This window comes from Falco rusticolus, chromosome 13 (genome assembly GCF_015220075.1).
Source record: "Falco rusticolus isolate bFalRus1 chromosome 13, bFalRus1.pri, whole genome shotgun sequence".
Classification (NCBI taxonomy): domain Eukaryota; kingdom Metazoa; phylum Chordata; class Aves; order Falconiformes; family Falconidae; genus Falco; species Falco rusticolus.
This window is the reverse complement of record NC_051199.1, coordinates 10,477,054-10,494,915: the sequence shown is the minus strand read 5'-3', so window position 1 is coordinate 10,494,915 and position 17,862 is coordinate 10,477,054. Positions and strand designations below refer to the sequence as shown.

Sequence of the window (17,862 nt, the reverse complement as noted above, 5' to 3'; positions counted from 1 at the left end):
AGTCCACCACGAGAAGCAGGGCCTGTGATCATGAGGCTACCTCCAGGTGCCTGTAGAAGGCCTCATTGACTTCCTTTTCCTGATCAGGTGGCCTGTAGTAAACACCTACAATGGTGTCACCCATATTGGCCTACCCCTTAGTCTTTACCCATAAGCTCTCAACATGTTCTTCACCCACCCCTAAGGAAAGCTCAGTACATTCCATTTGCTCCTTCACATAAAAAGTAACTTCACCACCTCTCCTTGCTGGTCTGGCTTCCCTAAAAAGTACACATCCATCCATGACAGCGTTCCACTCATACGAGCTATCCCACCATGTCTCTGTAATTACGGTGAGATCATGGCCCTACGGCTGCACACAGATCTCTAATTCTTCCTGGTTATTCCCTAAGCTACACGTGTACAGACATTTCAGAGAAGTAATTGAGCAGGTCTCCCGGGAAGGCTGCAAGAGGATCCACCATAGCCATGCACACCCCTCAGGTGACCAGCCTTCTGGTACTCACCTTGGGAGGCAGCTAAGGAACATATATTGCTGCTCTGGTTGGTGTTGCTTATTCTCCGGTTGGGTGTGATGGCGTGACCATTGCCACTTTGGACCGCTCCCCCCAAGTCCTTCAGTTTAAAGCCCACCTCACTAAGTTAGCCAGCCTCCTAGCAAAGATCACTTGCCTCTTGTAGACAGATGGATCCCATCCCTCCCTAACAGTCAAAGAATGTCCCATTGTCATAGAAGCCAAAACCCTCATGACTGCATCAGCCACAATGTCGTGGCTTATTTGAGGCAATCCGAAGAACTGGAAGCATGCCCTACCTTTCTGTCGATACTGGGAAGTTATTTTTCACCAAATTTTAGAGGTGGTGCAAGGAACAAAAAAAAGTGCTTGCATAATTGCATCCAGAACAAAGGAAAGAGCATTCAGTCTCTCCCTTCAAGTTGTGGCCCTCGCATGTACTCATGCACTATAGCACACCAAGAGACATTTAATCTTTCCATGACAGCACACGACTAGGCATTCAGGGAATGTTCTCTTGGTCCCTACACTGACACCGAGAGTGTACTCAAGCCTGGCCAGTCAGGGGAGGAAGAAGAGACCATGCCATGCTGCTTGCATTCTCTTATCTTTAGTCTGCTCTCCTTAATTTAGACAGACTTGCAAATGTGTGCTCACTGTGGGTCACACCTACCCAATAACACATCGTTGGGATCCAGAGATGTTAGTGAGTTTGTGTGGATAACAGCATTTTCCTTCGAGAAGACAGAAATAGTTGACATTTTAATGGTATAATTAGCCTTCATTCCAAGAATAGTCACAAGAATCAGAAATATGAAGTGGGAGCTTACGAAATTTTATCAGTTTTGTCATCTCTTTGGAGAAAAAACTGCCAACTGGCCTCAATTAATCATTCAAGGGTATAGTAAATGCTAGAAAATACATTTTCAGAACAGTTTTACTCCAGCCTCCTTAGAAATCGAAACAATTTTCTGTTGCTCTCTCTTTCCACAGCAAAGCTGAAGTATGTCACCAGAAGTAAAAATTTTCTGGTTAATTAATGAATCAGTTCATTACACTTGGCTGCCATATCTGAGCATGTAAGTACAAAGCAGCAGCATTAGCTTATAAATAGATCCAACCAGGGTATGGTACATGTACATTTGCATAAAGGATCTAAGAAGTTGATGAGTATTACCTGGCTGTGGAATTTGCACAGGTTCATTACAAGCAAAAATTTTCTACAGATACGGTATAGAATTTGGGGGAAGAATCAAAAGTGAACTTGCATCCTTTTTACCACAAAGAGCACATTTTGCAACCAAGAGTCAAAATTTAAATCCAAACTTAACTTCGCTCCAGAGCAGTGTCCTTTTGCTGCTGCCGCTTGGTCGCATGCTGTGGGGCTGCCCCGTTATCCATCAGGCAAATTGATCATTGTCCAGCCTAGTGAAGAGCAGCTTGCCAGACAGCCCTGCCATGCAAGCTTTGCTCCAGCACAACGCAAAGCTCTAGAGATGGTGACCTGCACATCCCAGCACCAATGGCTATTGATCTGTGGTCCTCTGCTTCATCAGTGCACTACACGGAGCCTGCATAGGTCAGTCAAGCCCGTCAGTTTTTCTAGGTAGCCTAAAACTTAGGTACTTCACGTTCAGTATTGCAATGTACACATTCCCTTAGGTCCATAATCTTAATCACCCTTCTAATACCGTGCTGTTGATGTGGGATTTAGGTTTCTTTATCACTTTTGTTCTTATCTCTGCTGTTCAGAGTGGGTAAATGCTTTTGGATTGATCCAAGTCACTGCTCTTTTTCTTCACAGCCTAACACCTATCTTTATTCTGTCCATCTCTCTCAAGAAAGGATTAGATTGTAGATTTGCCTGGCTTTTGCACAACAGTTAGGTAAACACAGAGAATACAAAAGAGGCATTCCGCTGCAATATCTTACTTCTCCCTTTTTCCCATTGGGACATGCATTTTCTTCAGGACACCATGTTTCTAACTTACAGGTCAACCCTTGATCCAGGCCTATGCTGAAAATAAGGTATGGCATAAGTGAACGCGAGCTTCTCAGGACCCATACATCTGCTCATTCTCCCAGCTGCAGAGGTACACACCCATACAACAAGTGAAGCGTAGGTCCGCACTGCCTGCCATTTGCATCCGTAAGACAAGCAACATAGATCACTTGGAAAAAAATCCCACAAAATGGAAAAGAAATGAAATAATAAACCAGTTTCATTATGGTGGCATCGAATTCACAGCAAAGCAAGGAAGCTTTTGGGAAACTATTTTGATAGTTAGGAAATAGTCTTTGATCCCACTGGGAAGCCTAAAAGATCAGTTGTAAATTACAGTTATGAGCTAATACACAGCAAGATGTAAGGATATGATGGTAAAGCAGTAGACTGTTTTTAACTGTGCAAAGGACATTTGTGGGAAGGGCTTATGAGGAGAGATTCAGAAGATTAGAACATGCAATTCAAGACACTGGGAAAAAAGCAATAGGGAGACAACAGTGGTTATATTTAAGTCTTTGTTGTGTTTATGAGCTTTTAAGTGCTTTATAGACAGTACTTTAAAAAAGGGCTTGGAAAGGTGTTTTGACTGCTGGAGTGGAAAAGATCACCTTAATTATTATCTCATCTCCAACTGATGCTTAGATGCTGTTTCAGAGGAAAGGAAGTGCTCAACCTATTCTGAATATAAAACATCTCATCAAATCACCCAAAGTGGGACCATTTCAAGCTATCACAAATGCTTGCAAAGATTTCCCAAGATTAAGAACTTGCTCAGCAAAAGGAAAGGCACCATGGATTTCCCTTCCTCTGGGACACAGGACAGCCCTGCAAAAGGCTTTGGCAGTGTTCCCTAGGACAGGGTTCTTAGAACTTAAATCGGGTATTGAACACAGCCCTTTTGTGAAGGGGCACATGCTTACCACAATATCCTACTTTGGGTAGCAAAATCAGACATACTGAACCAACCCAGCTAGGAAATTAAGAATTTCATTGCTACTGGTAGGTGTACATTATTGTTAATGGTGAAAATACCTGATCATCTATCATATCTTAAATAATTCTGGAGTTTGAAAGAAGTCCAAACATAGCTGAGGCAGTTAATTACCTACACAAAGCGAAGGAGCACAGTGTTCCTATGTAGTTTCACATAGTTCTGATGTTCTCAATAACAAAGTTGAATAGGAACTCTTTGTCAGCTTTCTAAAAAAATCCCAAACTCTTCAGCTGAGAGTGAAGAGACCCTGAGAGGAAAAATGAAATACGCAAGAGAGAGGGGAGGAAAAAAAAGAAAAAAAAAAAAGAAAGAAAGAAAAAAAAGAGTACTCTGATGAAATTCAAATATCTCATGTGGTTTCTGACTCTGCTTGAAGACGGTCATGTTTAAATGCACAGTTCATCCAGCACAATTGTCTCATTCTGTTCCGAGCACTGCGTTTCCCTCCTCCTGGCCATAAGTGCCTCTTCCATTGCAGATCCCCGCATTGCAAGACAGCCATTTGTTCCCTTGTTTCATCCTGAAAAACAAACCAAAAAAGCTCTTGTTTCCTTTAGGGAGCTATTTTGTCATGCAGATTTTGAGGCAAACCAAAAAGTACAGACTTGCTCTAATTTAATTTGGAGAAGTAGCGATAACTGTTCCTGCAAATATGTAGGGGAGAAACGGACTGCACCTTTTTGATACACAAGAATGTAAGGAAAGGTGGACTCAGACTAAAATGGCCTTGGCCAGCTCCAGATGTGAACATGTCATGATTTCAAACAGTTTTGTAAGAGGGGTTCTTGGGTAAGCTCTCTAGAAACACAAGGGCAAGACATAAACATCCAGGAAAGAGGTAAACTTTTTAAAATTCGCAAATTCTCTAGACAAAAAATGTGTCAGTCAAAGCAGGCAAAGATTTCATCCAACAAACAGGAAACTCAGATGACACATTCCAGTTTTGTCTACCACACAGACGTTCTCCATACCTCCCTAAGTAACTGAGAAATCAAACCAGCAGATAAAGATTTGGCATGTCAGAGTGGAAGTTATCAGTGTAAAAGTGTTAAATTCTACAACATCGCAGCCGCGGTCAACAGAATTAGAGTTCTTAATAAGAGGAAACAGAACATAAATTGTAGCTGGCTTTTAGCCTTTCCACAGATCCAAAAGCACAGATCCCTTACATTCATTGCAATAGCAATAGTTTAAGTTTTTCTTTCAGAAAGACGAGGGGGTTTTTTTGCACTGTTACTACATAACAGAGTTGATATTTGCCCAGGTCTTAACCTTCAAGGCAAGTTATCTTCAGAGATATAAGCTATTAGTACAGGAAAGACAGCGATTTAGAATTAAAAATCACATTTTTTCTCTCTCTGTCGTTCCATTTCCCCCCAATACAGTATTTGTCTGCAAAAGTGTACTTCCCAAAGGGTCAGATTAATATTAGTCCAACACCTTAACTGGCCAATGTTAGCTAATTTCAATGCATGCATATCACCAGACCAGCTGGGAAACCAGTTCAATAACACGCTTCTATCCAACTTCGACTGATTAAAGCACAGTTTGACCTTAAAGACATATATTCCTTCCCATTTCTGGAAATCTTGTGGGTCTGTAGGAAAGAGAGTAAACATCGCAGCGTTATTAAATTTCTCCCTCGAGGTACAACTGTGAAGAACGGGTACTTAGCAACCAGAAACAGAGGAGCACAAGATGTTCTCTCCTAATGGTGCACTTCGTAAGGAAATACAAAAGCTCGCATCAACCTGTAACATCTAGGCCACCACAACTGCTCCACGAACAGCTCCAGACTTGTAATTGACAGGAAATGACCAGATTTAAAAGCTTAATGTGTCTGACATATAACTCAGCCCCACAAACTCCTTGACGTTTGTCTCCTTACCATCACCATCTTTTCTAATTGGATTTAAATGAGTAATCTCAGTTTTAAAAGGTTGGTTCAATATTTATGTTGGTTATTAAGGCTGAGGAGTCAAGCGATGAGAACACTAATTTCTGCAAGCAGATTGCCTGACATTTGAACAAGACTGAAAATTCTATCAGCATGGCACATTTTTCTTAGCAAAAAGTTCATGTAATTTCTCCGGCATTAATCAGCAGAAGTCACTCTTGGATGATGAGGAAATGACAACAACCTGGATCCTCTGTGCCATGTCATCCAGTCTCACTGGCGTGTTCATTGAAATGGGAGTTACAGATTACACAGCTGAAGACAAATCCAGCACGTCCTCCTGTACAGACCTCAAACCTGATTGGGGAAACTGTATGGGAATCTGCTTAATGGAGGGATGAATTCAGGGATGCAGCTAAATGACCAGTCACGAGAAGGCACCACATAGGCACAGGAGAAAGAATAAATGAGTTGGGGGCCAGGGTACCCTGTTGCAACAAGCTGTATCCATGTTCTCACCATGGCAACATGGCCTATGGAAAAGGAAGGGCTATTCTGGTCCCGGGACACAGTGACACCACACATCTAGTGAGTGTAACCGCTTGTCAGAGGCAGTGTGATGTAAGACCAACCCAAGTTCCTGCCTGTTGCCAGAACAGGGCACACAGTGCGGCCTAGGTACCAGGACATGTGAGGACCAGCTGAACTCCAGTGCTCTTTAGCTGCAGCTTTTTCAAGATGCCAGTGGGTGAACTCTGCCTTCCCCCACGCCATTCACACCACCCACCCACCCCCATTTCAGAGCCTTCAGCCACATCCAACTAAAACACACCGAGAAACTTCTTGGCTTGGCAGGAGATGAGGAAATACACCCCCTAAGTGTGTATCATTCAAATGGTTATTTAATGAGTCGACTGACTTGTGTCAAGGCTGCAGCCAGAGGAAATAAAGGCTTTTAAGGCATCTTCCTGATCGTTCAATAAACAGACATATAGCACCATGACCGTTCCTTCTTTACAGGATGGTTGAGTAACATCATCATGCTGGGAATCACATGTAAGCCAGCCAACTTTTCAGCTGCACTGCAAACCAGGAGCAAACAGGGAATGCCAGGGAAGGAAATAGATCAGACACAAAGATGAGAATAATCTCAGGGTGAAGCCGACTAGTCTTTTAGAGATGTAAGTTGAAAAAAGAAAGCCTTTGAAATTGCTCCAGAGTTTCATGCATACATGAAAAGTTGAAGACTTAGCGCACTTTTTGCTTCAGGAACATTTTCCTTTCCAACATCCCTCAAGAAATGTATATGGTGATGAAAAAACGTTAGCTAACCTGTACCACCAGCACATAAAAAAGAAGGTAAAAATCCCCACAAAAAGAACGCAACAAACACCCCTCTTGGTTTAAAATTGCTGATTAATTACCAGAAATTATTCCCTCCAGTATACCAGCTGCACAGACCCTCTCTGCTATTCAAAAAGTTTTATGACTGTGTTTTTTAATTTCTTAAGGTGTGATTAAATTTTCAGTTATAATTTACAGAAAATATGTCAGCCTAGAGGTCCTTTCAGCGATGAAACACAGGTTACACGCTGCACCGCTGCTGTGTCCTGCTTCCTATGTCACACAGATCTGAGGACAGTCTATCCTCTCTGCACGGGCAGCTCAGGAAGGCCTGCTAGCCTGGGAAAAAAAAATAGATCTCTGTTGTCCACCAAGCAGTGGCTGGTTTCATCGGTGATAAGAGCTGCCTTCTCATGTGCTCTCCAGATAGTTGTTTTGCAATGTGTTACTAAAGACAAATAAAGACTGGGGCACCTGAGTTTTGCCCTTCCTCTGGAGCTCCATATGAGTTTAAAAGAAATGGAAGTAGCATTGCATACGTCCCCCTCTATATATATATAGCCAAATTCTAGGGAAAGAAAGGGTACACGTATATGCTGAGTCAATGACTAATATATGCCCTGTTTGAAATTTCAGTATTTTCCAGGAGTTCATAATATTTTTTTTCTAAGAGCAGAATTTGGTTAAATTTTAACTGAAATAGAATAAACAGGATAATCACAAATGAAGCCTGAGTACGGTTGGCTCAACTTGTCCATTAGATCTACTAACAACTTCAGAAACCTTCAGGAAAAATCCCCAAACTTAAGAAAGTGCACAAGAAGTTGATCTGAGTTAAGAAACAGTCAGCTGTTTCCTAATGATTGAATTCAAAATACCTGTGTCGGTCCATGGCCACACATCCCTGTGGCATCCGTGGGATTTCTCAGCTCCCTCTCGCGGCCACGTTAACAAACACGGGCTGGTTTTTTCCAGCACTTGCTGTAGATTAATGAGTGACACAAAAGGGCAGTTTGTCGTTTTCCGAAGCAGGAACTGATTTTAATCTCCTCGGTAGCTAAATGAGTCACCTGAGCTCCTGCTGAATCACTTGTCACAACCAGCGGTAGATGTTTCTTTGCTGTCTCAGGGCACAGGAGAGGAGAGCAGGATGCATAGGCGGTGCCTTAAGGAGGCAGGGCAGGGGAGGTGTGCCACTTGGTGGGCTCCTACACCTCCAGATGGGTACGGCGAGTGCTGCTAACAGCTGGGCTGCTTCTCAGGGCAGCCTAAAGCAGGATGTTCTCCAAAAAAAAGTGAGCTGCCTTTGCCACACATGTTTTCAAGGCTGCTCCAGCAAAGACGTGCAGCACACCATCAGCCAAGGGTGGAGGTGACAGGACAACTGCTGTGCTGCTGACCCCAGCACACAGACATGCTTGGGGTGGCTGGTGAGGAGACACCAGCCGGATTTCTACAGCCAATTAACGAGTAGAAAAATAAATATCCACTACCACACTCTTCTGTAGAATGGGTTACAGTAAGGTAATGGGCAGAGAGCAGCAGAGAGAGTTGCAAGCCAAATCGAACAGATTTCTGAAACCAGAAGTTTCAGAGCTTGGAGGCTGGGTTGAAAAACTACTGTTTTAAAAATAAAAGGTCATATTGTGCAACTTGTCATATGAGTTCTGGCAATGGCTGCTTTTTAAACTGACAGAACACTAATTACAAACTTATGGTATCAATTTGCAGAGAGTCATTAAAGGCATGACTGAGATTTCCTATCTATTTTTAACACAAGTAAAATGGAAAGACAAAAAAAAAAAAAAAGTTGTTTCTTTCATCCTAGATTCAATTTTCCCTCAAACTAAACACATCGTCTCAGAAGACTGATTGTCCTTCATACCACTAAAAACTGGACTGCAGGTTTAGCACTTAACTCTTGACAGATCTGGGTGGTGCACATGGCAATAAATGAGTTATAGCCATGCAGATCGTGCAAAATTGTTAATTTTGGAACCTTATTACTGAAATGTATTGCAGGCACTGTGCCATAAGCATACAGTCCTGCAGGTGTTACATTAATAGATCCCCTATTACTACCTTTTAACACAGGAAGTTTACTGAAGAAAAGTTCACTTATTAGAATTAATTAAAATTCATCAATAGCATTTATTTTTCTTGCAAATCAATACTACCTAATAACAAGGCTATCAATATCTGGTGAAGTTCTGGATCATATGTTCCAGAAAAAAAAAATAGTTTGTGCAAAAGTATGCAAATTTAATTGCAGATCATTTGTATATGCTCAATTACCACAGTGCCACAGGCAAATAAGATGCTAAAATGCTCACATGGCTAAAACTTGCTGTTCTGTTTGCACTGGCAGTTATCTGATCGTAATGCAGAATTGCTTTTGCTAAGCTTGTTGATGTGATCATTCAAATAGAAACTGTAACAACGATTAGGCTGCAGGCTTCTTAATTTAAAAAACAGTACCCCCAAACTCTGCCACCCCCATCTGGCTTGCCCCACTGTCCCCAGGACTGTAATGGGCTTTTATTATGGCATTCATCAGACCTTGGATCCAGGCTCCAAAAGACAAATCCTTAATCACAAGACTTGGTGTCAAGATGCTGCAATAATATGCAGTCAGAGAAGTTAAATGCTTCACTTACGAAGAAAGAACAACAGCAAAGCTGCCTCAAAAAGCCCCACAATATGTTAAGCTGTTGTACAAACTCAGTTCCTCTTGCAAGTAATTATTTCACATTGAACAGTATTTTCCTTTTCCAGAGGTTTCAAAGGAAGAAGAAAAAAAAAAAACCCAACAGACCAAAATATCCCCAAACCTGCAAGCCAGAAGAAAGCCCAGTGCTCTGCAAGGTGGACATCAGATGGAAAGAGGACTCCACAGCCCCAAGGAGCTGCAGTACCTGGAGAGCTGCTGCCCCCAGAAATCACTTCAGCACCTCATACTGCCCATTTTCTGATAGTTGAACGTTGCATTTCACCACAGCTCAGCTCCCTATACCTGCCACCTCATCACCCGTGTGTGGCACTGACTCGGGATCACAGGACGCGGTGCCCGGGAAAGCCTTCTTTAGGCTGTCATCCCTGGTTGTCACTATATCCAGAGGTGCAGGATTTGCCCTTTTGCCAGGGTACCTCAGCACCAGAGGTGCAGCCAGCCCCACCTGAGTCCCTGCACAGGGGCAGCAAGGGGAGCTCAGCATCAACCTGGGGAACCAAGCTACCTCTTGTCAAAAGTTTGCCACAGCTGCGTTATTGTGGTCTGGGGAACATCTGTCAATGCAAACAGAAATTGAATGTTTCTCCCTTCACTCCCCCACCTTCCCCTTCCTGTGTATTTGTGGCCGAGAGGGAAAACAGATTTTTGAGATCACTCCCACCACCAAATGCTAACACAAGTAATTCTGTTAATAGGTTAATTTTGGGCTGAAAAGCTTGCACAGCAGAGAAGAGTTTAATTTCAAGAGAATTTTAGGGAAAAGCAGATCCGAAATGCCACCTCAAAAGTACTCGTTTCACCACCAGACTGTTTGTCTAACCGTCCTGAGCTGGGAACACAGCCTGCAGAACAGGCGTGGAGCAATGCGGGCACAGCGATAGCTGGCACTGAGCAGGGAATTATGAAGTGCAGATGCAGAGTTTGGCTAAGACTTTCAAATGCTAAAAGGCTACAGTTGGAATCTGGTTTTTGGAATTGTCATTGTTGCGAGCCCTTTGAAATCTAACCATTTTTGCACATTTTAACATTGCATATGTAGATTGCATATTTTAATTTTTCACATTCTCTCTTAGGCAGGAGGAAATTAGGCAGACTAATAGTGCACACATTTTAGAGAAAATGCCTTTGGGGAAACAATAACCTATAGCTAATTTACTGAGGGAGGTAAGTGATACTCCTATACTTTCCTAGCTAGCATGATATTTAAAGATGCTGCAAAAACCTAATTACACTATATGCTGTGAAGCAGATACAAGACTAAAACCTGTTTAATAGTTAAGCCGGTTGCTATAACAACCACATTTCAAGGACATGGATATAAAAAACACACACAACATCTGCATTAACAAAATGTCTCTCTGCAATTGAACTCTACCTTATAACAGAACCAATTAAATTTGAAACTTCTGTATTCAAAATAAACAAAAAATAGGATCTTGTGTTACTGTCAACAGAATCCCATCTTTAAATACCAACAGCCTCTCCATGGGAGATTTGCTATTTAATTCATCTGGTTTTGGATTCCTCCCCAAATGCTTCCCCTCCAAGGAAAAGAAGTCAACCTCAGTGTTACCACCTCAGTCAAGCAGACATTTAAACATCTGGCTCTTCCCACTGAAGTGGGTGGGAATATTGCTTTGGACATGTATTGCACCATGCTTAGAGATAGGACTCCTTCCAGCCTTTGCCCACAAAATTAAGAAACAAGAAAGAAGAGAAATGAATGCTCCAGTGTAATGTAACATAACACGCCAGGCCAGGAATCAGCAGTTGTTGGTGGGGTTTTTTAAACAAATCAAGTAATTGTTTGGCACAACTTTTTCCTTATTAGACCATTATTTAGCAGATCAGGATAGAAAAAGACTGTAGAATAATTTTTTTTTTAAAAAAAAAGGAATAAAACTTAAGTCAAGCTGAGGCCAATAGAGGTGTGTTCAGTGAGATTCAAGAGTAGATGATTTGTGATGCTCTGAATAAATAAATATGAACACTTTTTATGGACTAGGGAAGTTCAGCTCTACTTGAATGTAATAATGCACAAAGGGACTGTTATGCACAAAACATAGTAATAGCCACTGATGAGGTTATTAAGATTGTTATTTCAGAATAAAAAGTAAAGAGAATACAGACTTTTGCATAATACTTTAAGCCATTTGCATGCCCTAAATGGTGACATCACAAAGAAGCGTAGCTCAACCTTACATGGAGAATTCAGTTCACCCATGAAACATTCCACAGCTAGAAAGAACAAAAGTGATTTGTATCTACTTTAGGAAATAATTATTTTCAGCATAAAAAGTATTCATAAGGAAAGTTTCAAATATGCAATATTGAATTGAGGGTTGGTAATAGTGTTACTGTTTACAAAGGGATGAATATAGCTTCCTCCTAGTTAAATCTATGCTTCGCATCACTAGTCGTAAAACACAGCAGTGGAGAGTTAAGAGGCAGTAGCAGTACTCGTACACCTCTGATTTACCAATGACCTGACATTTCTGTACCCTATTTCTCCGATCAGAGCACCTGCAAACTGTAACTCCAACAATAACCACAAATGAGTTTGACTTGCTCCATTCCTTCCTTCTCTTTTTCAGTTTCTTGGATTTACATATTCTAGGAAGACAGCTTCAGAAGCAAGATTAAATTCAGCAGAAGTTTCACACAGCTTTCCAGAACTGTGGATTTGTTAATAATAAGCAGAACGTACAGGTTTCTTTACAACTATCTTTGAGCTTCCTCTTGAAAATAGCAGCTGTGGCTTTGAATTAACATTATTGTTTTCATTTGACTGCACACCTTTTAAAGAAGCAATAAGAGTACTGGAAGCAGAAGTTAATAACCTCGTTACATTGGTCAAGGTTTTTAGTTTCAACCCAGATTGCGTACTAGGGAGGCAGTCTGCCAAAGTCAGGCCACAGAAAGTGGTTTAGCAATAAAAATCATACTCCTTTTCTTCTTAAATGTAAACACAAACTCTGACATTTATTAGAGCAAAACTGTTTACAGCAGAAGGCAACAAGAATATTATACCATTGATGATAGAAAAACACAAGTTGCAGGCCTCTTGCTTAAACAAAACTAGTGCCATCCCTAAAATGTGCTTTTTGGCTGGGTGAATTTGCAATCGCCCTCTTGTATCTGTTTTTAAATTCAGAGGCTTTCAAGAACTTTTAGCAATGTGCTTACCAATTGCTGGACATACTCGACTTCCAATCCAGAGGTCTAACGGGAGGAGCATGGAAGGTTAAGTGTATCATAAAATGTGTTACAGCAGCTGTTAAAGCCAAAGGCTGAAATCCAACCAGCTAATGCAAAGGAGACTCTTACCATTGTTTTCAAGAGAGACAGGATTTCACTGACTAAGCTGATATATTAAATCATAAGTTCAAAGTAAGAGATGCTGCTGTGATACTAACGACCACAAACAAAACCCCCAGACTAGCAGCTCTTTACTCAAAGATGTATTAAGATCAGAAAAGCTAAATGCATGTTACCGATTTGCAAAGGAGACCAAATATAACAAAGTAATGCTTATGCACAATGCCTGATTCCTACCGTTTAAAGGTCATGAGCACCTAAACTAAACATGGAAATCAAGTCACAAAATAGCTAGTAATTACATGAAAAGGCTGACAAGAAGAAAGGGAATTGCCTCATCACTTCATTGACATTAACTGGTGTCAGACTCATACCGTATCTAAGATACTGCCATTGTCTTCCACACCTTACTCTTTTCTTCTTAAGACAACAGGTGTGCGAGAAGAGGTAATATTTTATTTAAGCCAAATGATATAACTGAAAAATCCCCAAATTATCAGGCATATAATCTCTAGTTCATCTATTTTGTAGCCTTAAGTATCTGGAGGCCAGTGAAGACCTGCCTCCTCTTCAAAAGAGTGATGATGCCAGCACTGCAGTTTCTTTACAAGAGGAACTTGGACACAGCCGAGGCATGCACAGCAGCCTTGAAGTCCCTGCTAGACCCTGCACAAGCACTGGCAGGCTCCCAGCTGGAAGACAAGCTGTGAAGCTTCCTCAGGGCTATCGTGACATGTGCTAGACACATTATTCCATTTTCTTCCATTTCAGAGAGCTGTTCTGGTTTCCCTGGTATTCATTTTCCTATTGCTAATCTTCTTTAGCCCCCAGCACAATTTTCAAATTACAGGCAACGATAAGGATAATGTGCACAAAGCGACTGATGTTAAATGTTGTCATCTGTCTCCACTAAAACCTTTTGGTTATTCAACATAATAACTGGCAAGAAGACAGATGACATCCTTTATATATTTCAGCAAATTTGATCTATTATCAATTATTTATGCCCACTTTTGGTTAGAGATGAGAGAGAGACAGCCCATTTTTCACAGTTTCCAAACTGAGGCTTTCAGGACTGGATTCAATTACAGCTGAGTTATGAGATAAAGTTGGGGTGAACGTTGCTGCCCTCTGACAGTCTATACAGACTCTGGTGAGGCTGAATGTCCGCTTGCACGACATAAGGACAGGGCCAACCTCCAGCTTCAGCCCAGCTGAGGGCTGCCTTGAGGTCATCACTGTGTAGGAGAGCTGTCACTTCCACAAAGGACCACAAATGATCCTTTGAGCTTGCCTGCACTATCAGCAACCCCAGGAGGTGCTACCTGCTTCTCACGAAAAGGGAAAACTCTCCATAAAGAGCTGTTTCACAGAAGCATGTGAGATGGTCAGAAATCTTTCCTGTCCTAATAAATACTTCAATACCTTGATCAGAAGAGAAACGCACACCCAAAGTATGCAAACCAAATCTCATCAAGTTCCTGTTTCTAATGCAATCATTGGTGAGAGCTTAGCTCAGGCACGTCCTGCTCCCTTTCTCCTCTATGAGGATGGCTTCCCGAGCAGCCTTGCTCAAGGTGCTCCTGAAGATAGAAGAGCGTTCATCATAGATGCAAAACAACCAAAGCACATTGTGGGGTATCACTAAAGCAAGCTCATGGAGGGCAAGGAGCACACGAAGATGTGACTTACAGCCTTTATAGAATGCTGCCCTAGGGCAGACAGCTGCAACATTTCCTATGGAAAGCAAATCCTTTCTGGGAAAAGCCTCCATAAACCAGAAACAGATTAACTGCAAAACGTGCACTTACATCCAGGTATTATCCTACAGAAAGTGACGAGTAATGTATTGAGAGAGCGGCTGTGCTGTGCCATCAGCGAGTTAGCTCTGCAGGGCAAGTTGACTGGGAGAGCTCCACCAGCTTCACCCACCTGAAGACCTGGCCCTCTCTTCGCTACAGCCACTAGAGGTCAACAGAATCACGCGCTTCAGAGCCCCCCAGCACCAGCTTGTGCAGGAGCACTCAGCGGGGGCAGCTGTCACCCCCCACGTTTGTGGCCGTGGGTTTCTGAGATGGTCGCTGCTGGCCTCTGGGAGCTGTGAAGCTCCACCTGGAAAGCTGTAGGCACCACCATGTGACTGCGCAGCTCCAGTCTGGACCTGGTAAATAAGGGGGTGTGCAGCCACAAGGAGAGCAAGCAGGAACACAGTGCGTGGTGCTCATTAACACGTGAGGAGTAACGACACTGCTGAGCTGGGGCTAATGATGAGCATACACGTTGAAATACAAACCCAGGAAACCCATATCTCCTTTTATGCAGAACAGTGACAAATTTCTTGCATATTCAGATTCTCCACGATTTCCAGAGACAATGACCAATACACTTATTTCAGTTCAGACATGTAATTTTTTTTTTTTTTTTTTTTTAAATCTGCCCTAGGAGCTTGTATAGCTATCCAGCATTTTGGATTCTGAGAAATCAGTGGGTAGAAAAGGCATATACGTTCAGTGGAACACAGCTCTCCAACTACTCAACAAACTCCGAGAAACAGATCTTTTTTTCTGGAAAGCCTAACACAACTGAAGATTTTTATGAAATTATTTATCTTTTCATTTCCCCAATTTTAGTGCTGCAACTTGATAATTTCTTCCCTAACAATGTTTGCTTTTCATAGCATGTCACTAAAGTTCCTAATTTTACCAGTCTGTCTTTCCAACACAGAAACGTATGGGAACATCTTCCTAACCTTCTGTCCAACACCATTTACATCAACACTGATTTCCCGCATCCCAGTTAATTTTGTCACCTTTTTGTATCGCCTTGAGCAATCTTCAGCCTCTTTTGAACTCCATTTGTTGCCTCTGTGAAAGGAATGTCATCTACCACTGTATCAAGGAAGGGAACCACATATTTGATACATTTTAGCAAAAGATAAACATTACAAAGTTTGCCCACACCTTTATATTCTATTCACCTCCAGAAAAGAACAATTCTTCAAGAGGTTTTTCTCAGTAAAGATGGATTTAAACATCAGGTAACAGCAGATTCAAGTTATTGCTGCCTTCTGAAAACCTCTATTCTAAAGGAAAATATTGTTATAAGCCTTGCTGTTTTCTCCTTACTGACATGCCAGCATTATAGATGAACAGATATCCCAATTGTGACTTATTGTAGAATGTAACCCAGGATCTCCGGTGATACTTATAGCCTTTCAAGTTCTTTTTATAACAGTAATCCCATTTTCTTGGGGTAATTACATCTATTTATTAAACACTGCAAGCTGCTTTATAGCTTTATTAACTTGCAATCTTACAATGCTTCCAGAAATCAGAATCGATATTCAATTTTCAAGCCTGGAAACGCAGGACAGTTAATTATTAGTAATGTCATAAACAGCCTTGATATTCTGTACCTATTTAAAAGAAATTACAAATTTTACATTATTCTGTTCATCAGTAAAACATATCCTTACCTTCTGACTTTTTTCTTTTACTATTCTGCAGTTTATTCTTGTTGAAGAAAAACATTTAGGAATAGGAATCTTAAGAGATCATGGCAGAAATACACACCGGTGTGTAGAAAATAACATACAGCTGAAGGCACACTCTAGAAATGGGTATTAGTGTTCGGGAAGAGTCTGAATGAAAGGCTTTCTAAGCTAAGAGCTGACCCAGCAGACACCCCACAATGTGCTTTCGACGAGTGACTGATGCCTGCCCTGCCTGCTGGAGCTTGCCTGCTGTGCACAAAGAGAGGCAAGGCTCATGCAGCAGCAAGATGGTGGGCACCTCAGTGGGAGGGAAGGGGTGTTGCGCTCCCTGGTCCATTGGTGCTCTCCATCCTTGGCATTTTCTAGAAAGCAGGATCTAGAAAGGCATCCTGGACTGCAAACTTGGGGGGTGTGTGCGCTACTGCTCAGCAGTATGTTCCTATCCAGCCAGTATCCTCCTGCTGTGCTGTCCAGTCCTGTGCTGGGCACACCGGTGCCTTCCCAGCGTGAAGCACGATGTCATTCATAGCCACCGAACACTTTCCTATGGCTTCTCCCTGCTCATCAGTCCCCATTTGCAGCACTGGGAAAGACAGTGAAAATGATAAATGCAACTTCAGCAAGAAGAGGCACAGGACATGGAACAAGGAGTATTGTTTTTAAAATGAGTCCAGGGTTCACATGTATTTCAGGCACGGGTTTAGCTACTCTAAAGTTTAAAGAGTTGGAAAAGTCTTCTCAGACCTCATGAATCATTCTCAGCTAATGAGAGTACAATGTGGTTCAGCTATCAAATAAACATATGTTATCTGCTCTTAGCCCTGGCGGACGTGACTGCAGGGCTGAAAGTAATCAGCAGTGCCTCAGCCTGTTTGAACAAGCAGGTAAAGATTAAGTTTCACTTTGCTCTTGTGCTGTTGTGCGCACTGATTTATTTGGTAACTGAAAGTCCTCAGGCAAGACAGTGCCAAAAGCACTGCTGAGTTCCTGTAAGGTTACATTCATTCTTTTACCAGGAAGATTTTAGTACTTTATAAAAAGAAAACAGTGGCTTTGCAAACCTCTCCAGGTCTCTCCCTGCTCCAGGTTTTCAGCCATTAGGTCCTGCAGGCAGGATAAGCCAAAACCACCAATTATATCACATTTGGGGGAAGAAAAATAAAAAGAAAAGAGGAAAAAAAACCCAAACCACAATGTTTAAGTTTTACTTTCTCCTTTCCCACCCCCCACCCCCCCCACTCTCCCTTGTCTGTTCATATCTATGTACAGATAGATACTGAAGACTTGGAGAAAAATGTTTCAGAAAGTTGGGGCTCTGAAAGACAGCAGTCAGTGTGTGGACAGGAAGGTATATCAGAATGCTAACAGTCCTGGTAAACCATAGCATTGAAAAATGGGTTGAAGAGCTTCCACAAAGATCCTCTAAACCAGGCAAAATTCCCACTGACGCCACCAAGACTGCTGCTTAGATAAAGGCTGATGTCTCACATCACTGGAAGGGAAAGCACATCGGTGAGCAAATTTCATCCCATCAGAGACAGTTCAAGCAAGACATATCAGAAATA

The 17,862-nt window shown here is 41.9% G+C and overlaps 1 long non-coding RNA gene across 1 annotated transcript; it reads right to left on the bottom strand.

Moving 5' to 3' along the window:
- Positions 1 to 1,264: 1,264 nt before the first annotated feature.
- On the bottom strand, positions 1,265 to 8,329 carry LOC119156959. Its single transcript, XR_005107327.1, has 2 exons — positions 7,634 to 8,329; positions 1,265 to 4,034 (listed from the first exon to the last, which is right to left on the bottom strand). It is a non-coding gene; the product is annotated as an uncharacterized LOC119156959 (long non-coding RNA).
- Positions 8,330 to 17,862: the final 9,533 nt, after the last annotated feature.